This window comes from Nicotiana sylvestris, chromosome 12 (assembly GCF_000393655.2).
Source record: "Nicotiana sylvestris chromosome 12, ASM39365v2, whole genome shotgun sequence".
Classification (NCBI taxonomy): domain Eukaryota; kingdom Viridiplantae; phylum Streptophyta; class Magnoliopsida; order Solanales; family Solanaceae; genus Nicotiana; species Nicotiana sylvestris.
This window is the reverse complement of record NC_091068.1, coordinates 63670514-63690373: the sequence shown is the minus strand read 5'-3', so window position 1 is coordinate 63690373 and position 19860 is coordinate 63670514. Positions and strand designations below refer to the sequence as shown.

Below are 19860 nucleotides of genomic sequence, written 5' to 3'. Positions count from 1 at the left end.
TCCCAAACACCACCCCGTGACCCCAACCCAGTCCGTCGACCACCAAGCCTCCCAAACAACCACCCTCCGACACCCCAAACAGCTCCCTCCGTCCCTTCTGTCCCAACGACCAAAACCAACGAAAACCCTCACCCAAACCATCTCCGGCTGCTGCGTCGTCCAACTACCCCCCGTCGTCAACTGCCCAAACGACCTCTCCAAACGCAGCAACAACCAGCTCCTCGACACCACACGAACGACCCTCCATAGCTGCTCCTTTCCTCATCTCCAACGACCCCTTATGTTGCAGCTTCACGCAACAGTTGCTGCGTCGAAATACAGCAGCTGTTGCTGCGTCGCTGCATTGCTGAGTAGCTCAGTCTTTGCTTCAGTCCGGTGAGGTTGTTTTGTTCGTCGAGGTCCGGCGCGTCGAGTTTGTTCGGTGAGGTCGACGTTGAGGTTTGGTCCATGGCTCTATGCGTTTTTGTTTATTCAGGTTAGTAAGCCTCGATGTATTGGATTAAAGAAATTTTACGTTCAATGTTTGAAGTTGCAATATATCAATTGATATGATAATTTTCTGCTTATGTTTCACCGTATGCATTTTAGTTCATTTTTGTGTTATGTTATTATTGATTACTTGATGTCATTTGATTTAGTTGTATTAGTAGTCCCAAGATTAGTATTGTTATTATTTACGTTCAATGTGTTATGTTATTATTGTCTTAGTTTATTTGGACAAAATTAGTATTAGTACCTGTTGTTGCTACGCCCGAAACACTCATTCGCTTAACTTCTTTTAGCAAATCTTGACAAGTTATGAGATTGTAGTTGTGAAGAAGCCGTAAGGTTTAGCATTGTTAAAGGCGTTAAAATGGCATCCTTTAAAAATAAATAAATAATTATAAAAAAATAATAATAAATAAATAATAAAAAAAATAAAAAGAGACGAGCTTCGCTAAATAAAAATGTACAAATTGCGGAGCCCTCGCAAAATATATGTGTTAAATACTTAGATTCCGGGACGGGCCGTTTAGTAAATTTCACGGCCTTACCCCAAAATAATAATGCGCTAGTTGCTTTAGGCGCGCCTTTAATAATGTTATCTCCCTAAACTCGGTTGCACATTTATGTGACCCAAATCCAAATCTCAACGGAGTTGAAATGTGTCTCTAGTCACGGGCGCATTGATTGTGGCGTGGCCCGAGACGCATTTCCATGACGTTGCAAATTCCTTTTAAAAAAATAAGAATGAGACGAGCCTCGCCGAATAAAAACACAAATTGCGGGGCCCTCAGTAAATACTTGTTTTAAATTACTTAGAATTCAGGAGGGCCGCTTAGTGAATTTCGTGGCCTTCCCAAAATAATAACGCGATAGTCTTTTTAGGCGCGTGTTTAATAATTTACTTTCTTAAGCTCGGGTGTGCATTTCATGCGACCCAAATCCGATCCCAAAACATCAAATAAAATGTGTTCCGGATTGTGGGTGCATTTCATGTGACGCAGTCCAAAGACGTGTTTTAAGCGATGTTCACATTCTTGTAAAAACAATAATAATAAAGCGGTTAAAAGTCAAAATTTGCACATAAGTTCATACTTGTATAAAATCAGATAATCAAGCCGAATATAACAATTGAGCGACCGTGCTAGAACCACGGAACTCGGGAATGCCTAACACCTTCTCCCGGGTTAACAGAATTCCTTATCCGGATTTCTGGTACGCAGACTATAATATAGAGTCATTATTTTCCTCGATTCGGGATTAAAATTGGTGACTTGGGACACCCTAAATCTCCCAAGTGGCGACTCTGAAATAAATAAACAAATCCCGTTTCGATTGTCCTTTAATTGGAAAAAACTCCCCTGCGCCCCTCGGGCGCGGAAAAAGGAGGTGTGACAGTCTCCACTCCATAGTTTATTTTATTTTAGGCATAGGGTCTCCACTCCCTAGTCTGCTTTTTCAACATAGGGTCTCCACTCCCTAGTTGATTTTATTATAAATATAGGGCTCCACTCCCTAATCTCTTTTTCCCAAGGATACACAATCCTGATTTTATTGCTTTCAATAAAGAAATAGTTTAGATTTTTGTTACAACTAAAACATGAAATTTTCCTAGTGAAAACTAGGGCAGAACATTTCATTCGTTTGTTTGCTTTGGTGCCTAAACTGGTTTCTACCGTGAGGCACAAGGTTTGAGATGACCAAAAGAAGAATTCTCAACCCAAATAAAATAAAGGAAGAACAAGAAAAGAAGTTGAACTCTAAGTGCAAAAGTGGAGAAAAGATGCGGATTGCCCAAGATATGATTGAAGTCACAAGCTTTGCATGTCCCGCCTTGATCCGAGAGCTGAAGAAAAATGAACCAGCGTTCGCAGCTAACGAGCATCAAGATTCATATTGGAGTCTGCAGGAAGAACTAGCCAAGACTCAAGATCAAGCTTTAGAAGATTTGTAGATAGGAATCTTGTAACTCGTAGCTGATAGGTTTAGTTAGTCTTTTTCATTTTGATTTTGATGTAATAATAGGACCGCGGACTGGAGCCTCAACGGAACCTCACTCGACTCTCGAACTCATCACTACATCATCCTTCCAGAACTACACCGACCTGATTCTTTTATAGCCAAGGATATGTAGGCAACCTCCGAAGCAAGGTTCGGTCAAACTTTTTCAAAATGCTTCCAAATGGAGTTTCAAACGAGCAAAAATTGCTCGTAATTGCTCACTTTATCTTTGCCCGAAAACTCTTCATGTTTCCGAGCAAAGAGGGACAGCTGTGAGCATCTAATTTTTTTCCTACATGAAAATGACTCCTAAAAATAAACCAAAAATAATTTTTAAGGGATTTTAGAAGTTTTTCTTTATTTAGTTGCATTTCATGCATATTTAATATTTTAAAATCATAGAAAAATCATAAAAATGTCACGTTTTAATTTCATGTCATCTTAGGTCCAATTTGCAATGTAGGAATTAATTTTATTATGAAAAAATTACAAAAATGGTCATTATTACATATTTAGCTTTTAGTCTTTAGGCAGTAGTGTTTTTATTTAGTTTTAAGTTAATTAGTTGGTTTAATAGATAAACAATTTTAATTTTTACAAATTAGATTGATTTAGGATTAATTTAGGATTTTATTAGATTTTAAAATCAAAGAAAAAGAAAAATGAAAAAAAAAATTGATTTAGTCTTCCTACCCCCAAAGTTAATTAGCCCAAATTCATAACTCAAATCTCTTCAAGCTCAAAACATTGAGCACATGGCCATTCCCTATTTGACCTAACATAATTCCTAGCCATATAAAATAATGCTAACTCCAAAAATCAAAATGACCAAAGACTACAACTAAAACAAAAAACGGCGAGACCTAGGCATTCTAAGAGATCGGGAACGAAAATAACAAGAAAAAGGGAACAAAAGAGAATGAAAAGAACCGGGGAAAAGGAGCCGCTGCTGCCTTCTTCCTTAAAAACACACAAAGAAAAGCACCTCACCCCCAATTCAAGAGAAGGAACGGACAGCGCCTCACCTCCCCCCAATTCCTTTGCAAAAATCTGTCACCTCCCTCAAAGAGCTTATCATCTCTCTCAATTTCTCTCCAATTCCCAACAACACCTCCTAGATTCAAAGAGAAATAAGTCATGAAAGACTCATAAATGCCTCAAAATCCAGCCATGAAATCTGCCCGAAACCGACTCCAATTACCAGTAAAAAGCAACCACAAATAGCTCGTTTTCAGTCTGTTTGTCGCCGAGTTTCCGGCGAGTTAGTGGTCCGTTGAGTTATGACGAGGATTTTAGTGCAAAGTCGCATCGTATTTACGGGTTCGAGGTCGTCGTTGAGTCTTTGGAAGTCGACGATTGAGTCCTACCATGCTCACAGTCACTGGGGCAAGCGTTAGGTTCGTTGATTTTACAACTCTATTTCAAATTTGCTTCTGTAGCTTAATATTTCCTTTCTAAAACTATGTTAGAGTAAATCGAGGCCTTTCATTATGACAGAATGAGGTCATTCGTTCTTTTAATATTATTGTTGAGTTCTATCTCTTGAGCTTAAAATGGTTTGGCATATATGTGTATGCATTTGTCGAGATTCACTTTCACCTAATCAAGGTTTGTATTTCTACATGTTTATTGTTATAATTTCTTTGTGCATGTTTATTTTGTTGTTTAATCATATGTGTTTATTCTTAAATTCTTTTGTGCTTTTTTCTAGATTTCTAGTTTTCTGAATTGAACATTGGGTGGAACGTTTTTGTTCGCCTCATCCAGTAAAGTAAGAAATAAGTACTTAAAAAGGTGTATTAGCGCACACACTCTCTTCCAATCAATTGATCACTTTAATTAATTGTTGTCCCAGTTTCTTTCTGGGCAAGGAATTAGAATAGGTCATGAGTAGTGTTAAATCAGAAGAATGTATAACTCTTAAGCCTCACAATAATATTAACTTAGGAAATAAATAACTCACAAATCTGTAGTATGCTACTTAGGAAATAAATAACTCACAAATCTGTAGTATGCTTTAGGCATGTACTTAATCTATCTGTCGTGATTGTGTACACGTTCGCGTGACATAATTATGATTTTCAAAATAAATTGAGGTATGCGTTCGCACAACTTCGGCTAAACTTTCTTAATAATAATAAAGTGTGATTAATTGTGGGCACGTACGCGTGACATGATTTTTGACGCACCAAAGGAAATGAGTATACCTACGCGTAACTCAATTCTTTCACTACGAATAATCAAGCAACTAAAAGCGGTAAAAAGATAAAAGCACATAGGTTCTAAAATAAGTAATTAGACAATTTAAGCCAAGTATAAATCGATAAGCGACTGTGCTAGAACCACGGAACTCAGGAATGCCTAACGCCTTCTCCCATGTTAAAAGAATTCCTTATCTAGAATTTCTGGTTCGCAGACTTTTAAATAAAGTCGGAAATTTCCTCGATTTGGGATTTAAAAATAAATCGGTGACTTGGGACACCAAATAAACTATTCCAAGTGGTGGGTGACTCTAAAAATTAAATAAAATAATCTCATTTCGATTAATGTCACTTTAATTAGAAAAACTCCCTTAGCCCCCCGGGGGGATAAAAAGGAGGTGTGACACTGCTTAACTGAATGTAGTTGGATTGCATTTTAAAATACTAAGGATTATAAATTATTCAATACTGATTCTGAAATTCTTTTTCTTACCCTCTGTCTTGCATGGAAGCGGGGTATGGTCTCTCTGTACTTTGACTTTAAAAACATCCATCAACTACAACAGTTGGCCTACAATAGATTCAATCTCTAATCGATGCATATATTGCTATGAATGCATGCACGAAGCTTTCATCTACATCAGTGCGTAGTCATGTCACTGATCATAGGTTAACGTACTCTAACATGTAAAGATATGTTAGTATTTTCTTGTATGACTCACTTGGTGTTCCTCTCAACAATTGCATTACTTTTTCTTTTGATCTCCATGCTTGCATGTAGCTTAAGTCCATACCATTTGCTTTTTGGATGTCTCTCTAGATATTTGTTGGTGTATATATAGTTTTAAGGTTCAACAAGCTTATCTTGTACCATAGCAGCAACAGAAGCTGAAACATCTTGCTGTTGTGAACAAAATCTCTTATCATTTAAATAATTGTGGACAAAATTGAAATCTGTCACTTTGAAAAGTTTTGATACTAGTAGGCTTGATGCTTTAAGGCTCCAAGTATATCTTTCGTCCATGCAATCAATGGTATACATGTTTATAATACAAATACAATTATGTGCAGACAAGAACAATGATAAAAATAATGGTACACCCATATAGTATACTGATATGCTAAATATCTAATATGGCGTTGCAAATCCATTGCAATATTCAAGCTACAGTGATTAAAATAATTATATATTAATGGAAAAAATATGGATGTCGGTAAAAAACACGGACAAACAAGTATAATTCTATACTCATATACTATATTGATATAGTACACTGATATGTTATTTTTGTATCATGTTTTACTGATATCATCTTTTTTGATAGAAAATAAAAACACTATCAGAACAAAGTTTAATGTGCTTGTATATAAATTTTAATATGACATAATAATTAAGCAATGTAAATAAGCATACAGTCTTTACTTCAAAAAATGCCGATGAACCTTTTTGGGCATGATTTATTAACCCGATATTGACATTTTTTCTGACTGCATATTGACTCATAACGAGAATCAGCAGGCTCTTGTCTTTGTATATTTTTCCTTTTTTTACTTTTTGATGAATTTGATCAGTTATGATGTTTGCATCATCAAGTTGTATAATGGTGTCATCTCCTTCTTGCACATTAAAAGTGATGATCATATCATTGGTTTCAATTTGTGCAATTTTTGATGAAGTTGTAGCAACATCGACACTGGAGGTGCTTGCACCTATAGTGTTTTTAGCAAACAATACACATAGTGGGAGTGTTGTCATCCCTACACTTGATTTTTTTTTCCAATTTCATGTAAACAATAACGCTCATATTGTTGCAGATTGTAATTGGTGGATATCCTTGAGCAATAGCATACTAAATAACTATTTTGCTACTATCTTTCTGTAGCTTCTTTGCAATCTCTTTGAGAATTTGTTTAAATTTCCAACAGGTCTTTATTAGAATTTTATCAACTCGAAAATTTATGAAATTATGATTATCATCGTATTCTCCGCTGTGCTACAGCAAAATTGGTATATTACATGGTTTTACAAGTCTCAACTTAAAATCAAATCTCAACAGTGCAAATTTCAGTACTCTTAATGTGAAAAAGTGAATTTGAGCAAGAAATCTTTTCAATTTAAATCAGCCACCGTGATTCAGACCTCCATATGTTCATATTTCCAAATTGACAACAGAATTTCAGTTAAAAAATAATTTTTGCTTGACGCTTTTATACAGCTTGAGCGCTAAACTTCTTTTATCTCCAAAATCGAATCTCAATAGGGCAAATTTCAACTCTATTAATGTCAAATACTGAATTTCACAAGAAAATTTCTCCAAGTAAAATCAGCTGTTATGATTCAAACCTCCTAATCTCCAGATTGAGAATAGAATTTTAGTTCAAAATTAGGTTTTTCGATGTTTTTACACAGTTTGAGCACTAAACTTCTTTAATCTCCAAAATCAAAATCTGAACAAAATGATGCGAATTTGAGTTGCAAATGTTTCACCATCTTCGAACTCAAAGAAGCTGCTACAACTCCTATCTGCAAATTAAAAATATTTTTGGTTCAACAGAATTTAAGTAGAAAAAAGTTTGATTTTCAGCTGTTCTCTTTCTATTTTTCAGCTTATGCATCGCGATCTTCAAATCTTCAAAAACGATTTTGTGATCTACAGTTTTTGCTGGTGGAATCTCAGTTTTTATGCGCTAAATTTTATGAAATTCTATCAAAATTTGAGCTTCTTTTCCGTTTTTATAGTTAGGGCATTAGGTGTTTGACCGTTATTTTGGGTTTCAGCGTCTTTTATCAACCCTAAACTCTCTAGAAGCTATTTTTAAGAGGATTTTCTTCCCAAATTCATTGGTAAGCAATTTTAACTAATTTTCAATCAATTTCAATTACTTTCCCCATCAATTTTATCATCAAATCTATGAATTTTAAAGTAGAAATTAGGGGTTTTGGATAGAAATTAGGGTTTTTTAAAATTGAGATTTAGACCTCGAATTGACGCCGGATTTCGAAACAAATCATATAACTGGGCTTAGGGATGAATGGATAATCGAGATTTGTTTAGAATCTGGAGTTTTGACCAGGTGGACCTAGAGTTAACTTTTGTTGACTTTTTCAATTTAGCTAAAGATTCAAACTTTTTCATTTGTGGGTAGTTTCTAAAGCTTGTTTTGGATTATTTGAATGATAATTGGCTAGATTCGGTTGGTTTGGAGGCTTGTTCCGAAGGAAAAGCCATGATTGATTGTTGATTTGATTTCGAAAAGAGGTAAGTGTCGTGGTTAACCTTGACTTGAAGGAAATTTGGACTTGATTGGTCTATTTGCTATTTAATTTATGTGTGGGGATGGCGTATATGCATGGTGACGAGTGTATATGCATTATCATGGGTGAAGAATGCGAGACGTGCTACTTAATTGCATGATTTCATTCATACTTTGCATTATTTTATTTCATGTTATTATTCATTCCTTGCTTTAATTACTACTTGCCTTTACTTGTTAAATTCATGCTTCCCTTTGTTGCATGCCTTAATTTGTTATAAGTTTCCATGTACACATGCCATCATTTATTGACCGCCTTTACATGCTTATTGCTTTTATATGTTTTTAGTTAGTTGCTTTTACTTGTCTTATATCTTTACTTGTTTAATTGCCTTACTTGCTTCCATTTCACTATATTATGTCTATTAAACTGTCTTAGAGATATTGTTGGTTTAGTTCCCTTTTTGCATTACGTTGTGAGATATGTCGTAGTTGGTTGTAGTGTTGTACATATATAATATGTTTTTGGGATCGGGTTGCACACTACAATGGTATTGATATGATATTTGAGATCGGGTTGCATGCCACAAAAGTATTGATATGATATTTGGGATTAGGTTGCACACCGCAACGGTTATATTACAATTGTTTTTGGTTGTTGATTCTACTTCCTTGTTGTATGGTGAAATTGAGCATAGATGATATTCTAGGGCTCTATGTGTCACAACCCAAAATCCCAACCTATTGTGATGGTGACTAACAAATGACTAGGCAAGCCAACAATCACATACCAACTACGCATTTGAATTAAAAACATGATTTAATAAGTTTAACAGTGTAAAGTCTCATAAATAACTTATAAAAACAACTGCAAGTCAACTACAACAATCTCAAAATCCTGGTGTCACCGAGTACATGAGCTACTAAGTGTCAACATAGTCTGAAATTGTGAAAATCCGGCTGGTTGTCTCATGAGTTACTACTCCGTTTTCCCCATTTCAACTTCTTTATGCTTCGTTATTTGTGTTTTTGTGGTATCGGGTTAGTCGGATCGAGTCCGAAATGAGTTTGGTGAAGTTTGAGACACTTAGTCTCTTTTAAGAAGGCTTAAGTTGGAAAAGTCAACCGGATATTGACTTTGTGTTGGAAGGCTCGGAAGTGAGTTCGGATGGTTCGGTTAGCTTCGGGAGGTGATTTGTGACTTAGGCGCGTGATCGGAATGGGTTTTGTAGGTTCGAAGTAGAATTAGGCTTGAATTGGCGATGTTGATATTTTGGCGATTTCCGGTTGTTAGGCGAGATTTTGATATAGGGGTTAGAATGGAATTCCGAGAGTTGTACTAGGTTCGTCGTGTCATTTGAGATATGTGTGTAAAATCAGGTCATTCGGACATGGTTTGGTTGGGTTTTTGATCAAAAGCGTATTTCGGAAGATTTTTAAAACTTACGCTTGAATCCTATGTGATTTGGTAGATTTGGTGTTGTTTGAGGTGTTTTGATGATTGAGACAAGTTTGAATAAGGTATTGGGTTATTTCACCATTTTTGGACCTCGGCTTGGGAACGTTTGGACGATTTTGAAGGGAGATTTCAAGGGAAGTTCGTTAAGGTAAGGATTTTGGACCTAAAACACACTTCTATGGTAATATTTCATGGATTAGGGCTGAAATTAAAGGAGTTAAAAGGCCAAAAATAGAGGTTTAGGGCTTGAGTTTAAGAAGGCTTTAAATGGGGATTTGAGGGGTCATTTGGACTCCGATTTTGACGTTGTTGATATGTATGAACTCATGAGTGGATAAGGAACCAGTTGATGTAAAAATTTCTGAATTTTGAGAAGTGGGTCCAGGGCTCGGGTTTTGGTCAATTTAGGGATTTTTGGTATTTTTCGATTGTTTTCACTTGGGCTTTGTTCCCTTAGCATATTGTGACGTATTCGTTCTGATTTTAGATAGATTCGACACGCGTGGAGGCTGATTCGAGAGGCAAAGGCATCGCGAGTTAGAGATTTAGCCGGTTCGAGGTGAGTAATGATTGTAAATGATGCTCTGAGTATTTGAAACCCCGAATTTGCACATCGTAGTGCTATATTGAGGTGAGGCACACGCTTGATGACGAGCGTAGGGTCGTGCACTATTGGGGATTGTGATTTGGTCCGTCCCGATTGATGATTTTACTGCGTATTTGACTGAAACTTATTGGCTATCATCATGATTTGGGCTGATTGCCAACTATTTGAACCATTCGGGGATTTTTATTACTATTTCCTCACTATTTTGACTTAATACTTGAACTCAGTCATGTCATTTTTCACTGTTTTACTACTCAGCCATTTTTACTCTGTTTTGAGACTTAAATGATGTTTTGGGCTGAGAAATACTATTTTACTATTGCCCGAGGTGCTTGTGATGATTTTTGGACTGAGTAAGGTCGATGGTCTAGTTGTGAGGATACACTGATACTGATGTGAGGCTGAGGGCCTGAGATGTATATATATATACGCCATGAGGTGGCTTGATTGATATGAGGCCGGAGGCCTAGATTTGATGCCACGAGATGACTTGATATTGCACTTGGGCCGTAAGGGGCCCCTCCCAGAGTTTGTACACCCCCAGTGAGCGCGGGTACCCATTATAATGTGAGATCGAGTCCAAGGGGCTGATATTGTTCTGAGATTGAGCCCGAGGGGCTGGTACTATACTGAGATTGAGCTCGAGGGGCGGATTTGTTGATATTGTGCCCGAGGGGCGAACTTCTATTTTCTACTTACCTGTCAATTACTTGTTTTACTTGTTGAAAAGGGATGTTACTTGACTCTTCATTGTTTTACTATTTTAAGTAATTTTTACTGCTTCAGTATAGAATGCCTTGTGTTTTACGTATTTTCTTACTTTCAGTCGTTATTTAAATTTGTTACTCACTGAGTTGGAGTACTCACTTTACTCACTGCACCCTGTGTGCAGATTCAGGCGTAGCTGGTACCGCTCCTGAGTGCTGATTCCTCCAGTTCCAGGCGGTTTTCGGAGACTACAAGGTAGCTGTTGACATCCGCAGCCCCGTATCTCTACTTCTCTATCATTTCTATTTCCTTTCAAACACTTGTAGTAGTTTATAACTTTAGCAGACTAGTATTATGGTTTAGAGATGCTCGTGACTTGTGACACCCCGGTTAGGGCTGTGTCGGATTGGACTTTCCGCATTATTATCGATATTTCCGCTATTTAGTATTGTTTAAATCATGTTTAGACTATTTTTATGTTGATTAATTGCTTTAAAAGTTGAGTTGGGTTGAACTGACTGGCCTTCTCTTCACGAGAGGTGCCATCACGACCGGGTTTAGGGTTAGGGTCGTGACAAGTTGGTATCAGAGCCTAGGTTACATAGGTCTCACGAGTCATAAGCAAGTTTAGTAGAGTCTCGCGGATCGGTACGGAGACGTGTGTATTTATCCTCGAGAGGCTACAGAACCTTTAGGAAAAAGCTTCATATTCTTGAAATTCTTGTCGTGCGAACTTGTTAATCCGAGAACTGAACTTCTGTTATTCCATTCTCTTACAGATGGTAAGGACACGCGCTACCGGGCGGGGTGGACGACCACCAGTGCCACCAGCTGAGACCACCAGAGGCCGAGGACGCGGTCGTGGTCCTGGTAGAGGCAAAACAGCGAGGGAAGCACCTGTTGATCCACCAGCTGCCCTAGCTTAGGATCAGGCTCCAGCTATGGATGCTCCAGCAGCACCAGTTCATGCACCTACTGTGCCCATCGTGATTCTGGGTCTTTAGGAGGCCTTGGCACAGATCTTATCAATTTGCACTGGCCTGGCTCAGGCAGTTTCAGCCACTACAGCCGCAGCTACTTCACAGGCCGAGGGTGGCAATCAGACTCCCGCCGCTCGCACACCTGAGAAGGTAGTGCAGGGACTTCAGATGTTGGAGGCGCATCCAGCCCAGCCAGACGCAGCTGCTCAGGACTATGTGGTTCCAGTCATGCTGGAGGATGAGTAGCGTAGATTGGAGAGGTTTGGTAGATTACAGCCTCCGACCTTCAGTGGCGTAGAGGGCGAGGATGCCCATGGCTTTTTAGATAAGTGTTAGAGGATGCTTCGTACTGCCGGTATTCTGGAGACCAGCGGGGTCACTTTTACCACCTATCAGTTGGTGGGAGGATTTTGAGAGGTGTAGGCCTGTTGGTGCAGCACCCCTTACTTGGCAGCAGTTTTCTATTCTCTTCCTAGAGAAGTATGTGCCGTAGTCCTGCAGAGAGGAGCTGCGTAGACAGTTTGAGTGGTTGCGACAGGGGGATATGACTGTGTCACAGTATGAGTTGAGGTTTTCTGAGTTGGCTCGTCATGCCATCTGGATGGTTCCGACAGATTGAGAGAGTATCAGGAGATTTGTTGATGGTCTTACTTATCACCTACGTATTCTTATGACCAGGGAGAGGGTGACTAGTGCTACCTTCAAGGAGGTTGTTGATATCGCCCGTGAGATTGAGACTGTTCTCTGTCGGGAGCGAGAGGAGAGGGAGGCCAAGAGGCCTCGAGGATCTGGCAGCTATTGTGGTGCTCCTTCGAGGGGCTAGTTCCAGCACAGTAGAGGTCGTTCATTCAGGCCTACTCAGTTAGCTCGCCTAGCTTATCGGTGGGCATCTTTGGGTCATGGTTATCATGGATCTCAGCAGGGCCAGTCCTTACTTAGCGCCCTTCCAGCTCAGAGTTCATCTCGTGCCCCATCGGTTCAGGGTTCTTCTATGCCGAGTGCATCAGCTAGTCACTCTGATGCGAGGGGTTCTCTTCAGTCCCCTTCTCCAGCATCTGGGAGTTGTTATGAGTGTGTCAAGATGGGCCACATGTGGAGGCAGTATCCTCGTCGTGTTGCTAGTTCGTCCCAACAGAGGGGTCAATCTTCGGCTTCAGTGCCAGTTTCTTCACTACCACCCGCTCAACCAGCTAGGGGTGGAGGTCAGTCAGTCAGGGGTCGCCCCAGCGGGGGAGGTCGATCAAGGGGCATTCAGGCCCGTTTCTATGCACTCCTAGGCAGACCCGATGTTGTTGCTTCAGATGCCGTTATCACAGGTATTGTTTTAGTCTGTCACAGAGATGCCTCTGTATTATTTGATCCCGGTTCCACCTTTTCTTATGTGTTATCATATTTTTCTCGTTATTTGGGTACGCCCCGTGAGTTTCTTGCTTTACCTGTTCATGTATCTACCCCGATGGGCGATACTGTTGTTGTAGACCGTATGTACCGGTCATGTGTGGTGACAATTGGGGGTTTGGAGACCCGAGTGGATCTATTACTATTGAGCATGGTGGATTTTGATGTAATTTTGGGCATGGATCCGTTATCTCTGTGTCGTGCTATTCTGGACTGTCATGCTAAGACAGTTACTTTGGCTATGTCGGGTGTGACACGGATCGAGTGGCGAGGTGTGACTGATTATGTTCCTAGTAGAGTGATCTTATTCTTGAATGCCCAGCGTATGGTTGGGAAGGGTTGTCTTTCATATCTAGCGTTTGCGAGGGATTTCGGAACTAAGACTCCCAGTATTGATTCTGTTCTAGTTGTAAGGGATTTTCCCAATATGTTTCCTACAGACTTGTCGGGCATGCCACCGGACAGAGATATTGATTTTGGTATTGATCTGGTGCCAGGCACTCAGCCCATTTCTATTCCGCAGTATCGTATGGCACCAGCGGAGTTGAAGGAATTGAAGGAGTAGCTTCAGGAGCTCCTAGATAAGGGGTTCATTCGGCCTAGTGTGTCACCTTGGGGTGCGCCGGTTCTATTTGTAAAGAAGAAGGATGGAACAATGACAATGTGCATTGATTATAGGCAATTGAACAAGGTAACAATTAAGAAAAAGTATCCTTTGTCTCGCATTGATGATTTATTTGATCAGCTTCAGGGAGTGAGAGTGTTCTCCAAGATTGATCTCCGTTCAAGTTACCACCAGTTGAAGATCAGGGAGTCAGATATTCTTAAGACGGTCTTCAGGACTCGATATGGTCATTATGAGTTCTTGGTGACGTCTTTTGGGTTGACCAATGCCCCAGCAACGTTCATGCATTTGATGAACAGCGTGTTCTGGCCTTATCTCGATTCATTCGTCATAGTCTTCATTGATGATATTCTGGTGTATTCGCGTAGTCAGAAGGAGCACGCGGAGCATTTGAGAGTTGTATTGCAGAGATTGAGGGAGGAGAAGCAATATGCAAAATTCTCCAAGTGTGAGTTTTGGCTTGGTTCCATGGCTTTCTTGGGGCACGTGGTTTCCAGCGAGGGTATTCAGGTTGATCCGAAGAAGATAGGGGCTGTTCAGAGCTGGCCTAGACCATCCTCAGCCATAAAGATTCATAGCTTTCTTGCTTTGGCAGGCTATTATCGTCGGTTCGTTAAGGGATTCTCATCTATCGCATTGCCCTTGACCAAGTTGACTCAGAAGGGTGCCCCATTTGTATGGTCGGACGAGTGTGAGGAGAGCTTTCAGAAGCTCAAGACAACCTTGACCACAGCTCCAGTGTTGGTTTTGCTATCGGCTTTAGGTTCATATACCGTGTATTGTGATGCTTCGAGAGTTGGGATTGGTTGTGTGTTGATGAAGGAGGGTAGAGTTATTGCTTATGCTTCTCGTCAGTTGAAGCCCCATGAGAAGAACTATCTCGTTCATGATTTGGAGTTGGCTGCCATAGTTCATGCATTGAAGATTTGGAGGCACTACTTGTATGGCAAATCTTGTGAGGTGTTCACTGATCATCGCAGTCTTCAGCCTTTGTTCAAACAAAGGATCTTAATTTGAGGCCGTAGAGATGGTTGGAGTTGCTTAAGGATTATGATATCACTATATTGTACCATTCGAGAAAGGCCAATGTGGTGGCCGATGCTTTGACCCGAAAGGCAGTGAGTATGGGGAGTTTGGCATATATTCCAATTGGGGAGAGACCTCTTGCAGTTGATGTTCAGATCTTGGACAATCGGTTTGTGAGATTAGATATTTCGGAGCCCAGTCGGGTATTGGCTTGTGTGGTATCTCGGTCTTCCTTATATGATCGCATCAGAGAGCGCCAGTACGATGATCCGCATTTGCTAGTCCTTAAGGACAGATTTCAGCATGATGATGCCAGAGATGTGACCATCGGCGATGATGGGGTGTTGAGGATGCAGGGCCGGATTTGCGTGCCCAATGTGGATGGGTTTCGGGAGTTGATTCTGGAGGAGGCCCATAGCTCGTGGTATTCCATTCTTCCGGGTGCCGCGAAGATGTATCAGGATTTGAGGCAACACTATTGATGGAGAAGAATGAAGAAAGATATTGTGGGATTTGTAGCTCGGTGTCTCAATTGTCAGGAGGTGAAATATGAGCATCAGAGACCGGGTGGCTTGCTACAGCAGATGGATATTCCTGAGTGGAAGTGAGAGAGAATCACTATGGACTTTATTGTTGGACTTCCACAGACTTTGAAGAAGTTTGATGCTATTTGGGTCATTGTGGATCGGCTGACCAAGTCCGCACACTTCATTCCTATGTGTACTACTTCTTCTTTAGAGCGGTTGGTAGGGATCTATATCCAAGAGATTGTTCGCTTACATGGTGTCCCAGTTTCCATCATTTCAGATAGAGGTACTCAGTTTACTTTGCAATTTTGGAGGGTCGTGCAGAGAGAGTTGGGTACTCAGGTAGAGTTGAGCACAACTTTTCATCCGCAGACGGACGGGCAGTCCGAGCATACTATTCAGATATTGGAGGACATGTTGCGTGCTTGTGCCATTGATTTCGGAGGATCATGGGATGAGTTTCTACCACTTGCAGAGTTTGCCTATAATAACAGCTACCAGTCGAGTATTCAGATGGCTCCATATGAGGCTTTGTATGGGAGGCTGTGTAGATCTCCAGTTGGTTAGTTCGAGCCCGGTGAGGCTAGGCTATTGGGGACTGATTTGGTGCAGGATGCCTTGGAGAAATTGAAGGTGATTCAGGAGAGGCTTCGTACAGCGTAGTCGAGGCAAAAGAGTTATACTAATAGGAAGGTTCGAGATGTGTCCTACATGGTTGGCGAGAAGGTTCTGTTGAAGGTTTCACCCATGAAGGGTGTTATGAGATTTGGGAAGAAAGGGAAATTGAGTCCTCGGTTCATTGGGCCTTTTGAGGTGCTTCGGAGGATTGGGGAGGTGACTTATGAGCTTGCTTTGCCACCCAGCTTGTCGAGTGTGCATCCGATATTTCATGTTTCTATGCTCCGGAAGTATATTGGGGATCCGTCTCATGTTCTGGATTTCAGCACGGTTCAGTTGGATGATAATTTGACCTATGATGTGGAGCCAGTAGCTATTTTGGGTCGTCAGGTTCGAAAGTTCAGGTCAAAGGATATATCTTCAGTGAAAGTGCAGTGGAGAGGTCGGCCCGTGAAGAAGGCTACCTGGGAGACCGAGCGGGAGATGCGGAGCAGATATCCTCACCTGTTTAAGGCTTCAGGTATGTTTCTTGACTCGTTCGAGGATGAATGTTTGTTTAAATTGGGGAGGATGTGACGACCCGACCGGTCATCTCATGAGTTACCGCTCCGTTTTCCCCATTTCAGCTTCTTTATGCTTCGTTATCCGTGTTTTTGTGGTATCCGGTTGGTCGGATTGTGTCCGGAATGAGTTTGGTGAAGTTTGAGACACTTAGTCTCTTTTAAGAAGGCTTAAGTTAGAAAAGTCAATCGGATGTTGACTTATGTGTAGAAGGCTCGAAAGTGAGTTCCGATGGTTCGGTTGGCTTCGGGAGGTGATTTGTGACTTAGGAGTGTGATCGGAATGGGTTTTGGAGGTTCGGAGTAGAATTAGGCTTGAATTGACGAAGTTGATGTTTTGGCGATTTCCGGTTATTAGGCGAGATTTTGATATAGGAGTTGGAATGGAATTCCGAGAGTTGCAGTAGCTTCGTCGTGTCATTTGGGATGTGTGTGTAAAATTTCAGGTCATTCGGACGTGGTTTGGTTGGTTTTTTTTATCAAGAGCGTATTTCAGAAGTTTTTGAAACTTAGGCTTGAATCCGATGTGATTTGGTAGATTTGATATTGTTTGAGGTGTTTTGATGATTGGGACAAGTTTGAATAAGGTATTGGGTTATTTCACCATTTTTGGACCTCGGCTTGGGAACTTTTGGACGATTTTAAAGGGAGATTTCAAGGGAACTTCGTTAAGGTAAGGATTTTTGGACCTAAAACACACTTCTATGGTAATATTTCATGGATTAGGACTGAAATTAAAGGAGATAAAGGGCTAAAAAGGGAGGTTTAAGGTTTGAGTTTAAGAGGGCTTTAAATGGAGATTTGAGGGGTCATTTGGACTCCGCTTTTGATGTTGTTGATATGTATGAACTCGTGGGGGGATAAGGAACCTGTTGATGTAAAAAAAATTGAATTTCGAGAAGTGGGCCCGGGGCTCGGGTTTTGGCCAATTTCGGAATTTTTGGTATTTTTCGATTGTTTTCGCTTGGGCTTTGTTCTCTTAGCATATTGTGACGTATTCGTTCTGATTTTGGATAGATTCAACGCGCATGGAGGCCGATTCGAGAGGCAAAGGCGTCGCGAGTTAGAGATTTAGCCGGTTTGAGGTGAGTAATGATTGTAAATGATGCTCTGTGGGTTTGTAACCCCTGATTTGCACATCGTAGTGCTATATTGAGGTGAGACACATGCTTGATGACGAGCGTGGGGTTGTGCACTATTGGGGATTGTGACTTGGTCTGTCCCGATTGATGATTTTACTGCGTATTTGACTGAAACTTATTTGCTATCATCATGATTTGGGTTGATTGCCATATTTGGGATTCATGCCAACTATTTGAACCCTTCGGGTTTTTATTACTATTTCCTCACTGTTTTGACATATTACTTGAACTCAGTCATGTCATTTTCCATTGTTTTACTACTCAACCATTTTTACTCAGTTTTGAGACTTAAATGATATTTTTAAATGATGTTTTGGGCTAAGAAATACTGTTTTACTATTGCCCGAGGGGCTTGTGATGATTTTTGGACTGAGTAAGGCCGAGGGCCTAGTTGTGAGGATACACTGATACAGATGTAAGGCCTAGGGCTTGAGATGTATATATATACGCAATGAGGTGACTTGATTGATATGAGGCCGAGGGCCTAGATTTGATGCCACGAGATGGCTTGATATTGTGCTTGGGCCGTAAGGGGCCCCTCCCGAAGTCTGTACACCCCCAGTGAGCACGGGTACCCATTGTGATGTGAGATCGAGCCCGAGGGGCTGATATTGTTCTAAGATTGAGCTCGAGGGGCTGGTACTGTACTAAGATGTTGCCCGAGAGGCGGATTTGTTGATACTGTGCCCGAGGGGCGAACTTCTATTTGTCTACTTACCTGTCAATTACTTGTTTTACTTGTTGAAAAGGGATGTTACTTGACTCTTCACCGTTCTACTGTTTTAAGTGATTTTTACTGCTTCAGTATAGAATGCCTTGTGTTTTACATGTTTTCTTACTTTCAGTCGTTATTTACATTTGTTACTTACTGAGTTGGAGTACTCACTTTACTCCTTACACCCTGTGTGCAGATTCAGGCGTAGCTGGTACCGCTCCTGAGTGCTGATTCCTCTAGTTCCAGGCGGTTTTCGGAGACTACGAGGTAGTTGTTGACGTCCGCAGCCCCGTGTCTCTACTCCTCTATCATTTCTGTTTCCTTTCAAACACTTGTAGTAGTTTATGACTTTAGCAAACTAGTATTATGGTTTAGAGATGCTCGTGACTTGTGACAACCCGGTTAGGGCTGTGTCGGGTTGGACTTTCCGCATTGTTATCGATATTTCCGTTATTCAGTATTGTTTAAATCATGTTTAGACTAATTTTATGTTGATTAACTGCTTTAAAAGTCGAGTTGGGTTGAACTGGCTGGCCTTGTCTTCACGAGAGGCGCCATTACAACCGGGTTCGGGGTTAGGGTCGTGACAGAAACTCTAGTATAACTGTCTGAGAAAAATAGAAACACTACTGAAAAAATGAAAAGAAGGAGAGTCAATGTCTGCGGGCGTCATAACAGCTACCTCGAGGTTTCCAAATAAGTACTAGCACAACTCTAGAAATCACTGCATCCAGATGTACATGGATCTGTACACGAACTGCAGAGTGTATTATAAGTACAACTAATACAATATACTCAATAAATAGAAGGACTAACCTTAGGTTGAAAGCAGTGACGAGCTCAGAAAGATACAATCAGAATCAAAATAATGATAGCACATATATAACAAAATAATGATAGTAATAACTCAGAGAAACTTCTGCATTCAGCTCGTACACAATACATAAATTTAGGCATGCCTTCAAGTTCATCAATTTAAACCCAACACTGATAAAATATGCCAAATACAACTAGTATGAGGAAGTTTACATCTCTATTCCTACTTGACAAATATGCATGTCAAATGTAATGTATCATAGTGATAATCCCAAGTACTCACACTCTTAAAGTACTCAATCTGTCTATCTTATTTCTCACTCATCACACACAATCACTCAGCATTGTACGGGTGTCTGGCATCAATGCTCCTCACCGAAGCACGTGTATATAAATCACTGTGCCTGTGCTTCAGACTTCGAAGGGGCAGATCCTACCCAAGCGCTAATATAAATCCTATAAGGCTTGCTGCGAAGTGCAACTCTATCCATAATAAATAAGCTAATAAGGCATGCTACAGTACGCATCCTAATCAACAATACACTCACAATCTGGCTCTCATGCCCAAATCAGTCATCAATCTCTCCGATCTCACAGTCTCACAAGTCTCATACCACTCAGCCCAATCAATGATAACATTATATAACAGTAAATGATAAATGAGACTGAGATATGATATGTATATGAATAAACATGACTGAGTGCGTAATTGCAGTTTAAGAAATAATTCAATAGTAGA

At 40.4% G+C, this 19860-nt stretch overlaps 1 long non-coding RNA gene across 1 annotated transcript; it reads left to right on the top strand.

Moving 5' to 3' along the window:
* Positions 1 to 12585: 12585 nt before the first annotated feature.
* Positions 12586 to 18526, top strand: LOC138884181 (uncharacterized). The gene is made up of 3 exons (XR_011404345.1): positions 12586 to 13010; positions 17466 to 17533; positions 18502 to 18526. It is a non-coding gene; the product is annotated as an uncharacterized lncRNA (long non-coding RNA).
* Positions 18527 to 19860: the final 1334 nt, after the last annotated feature.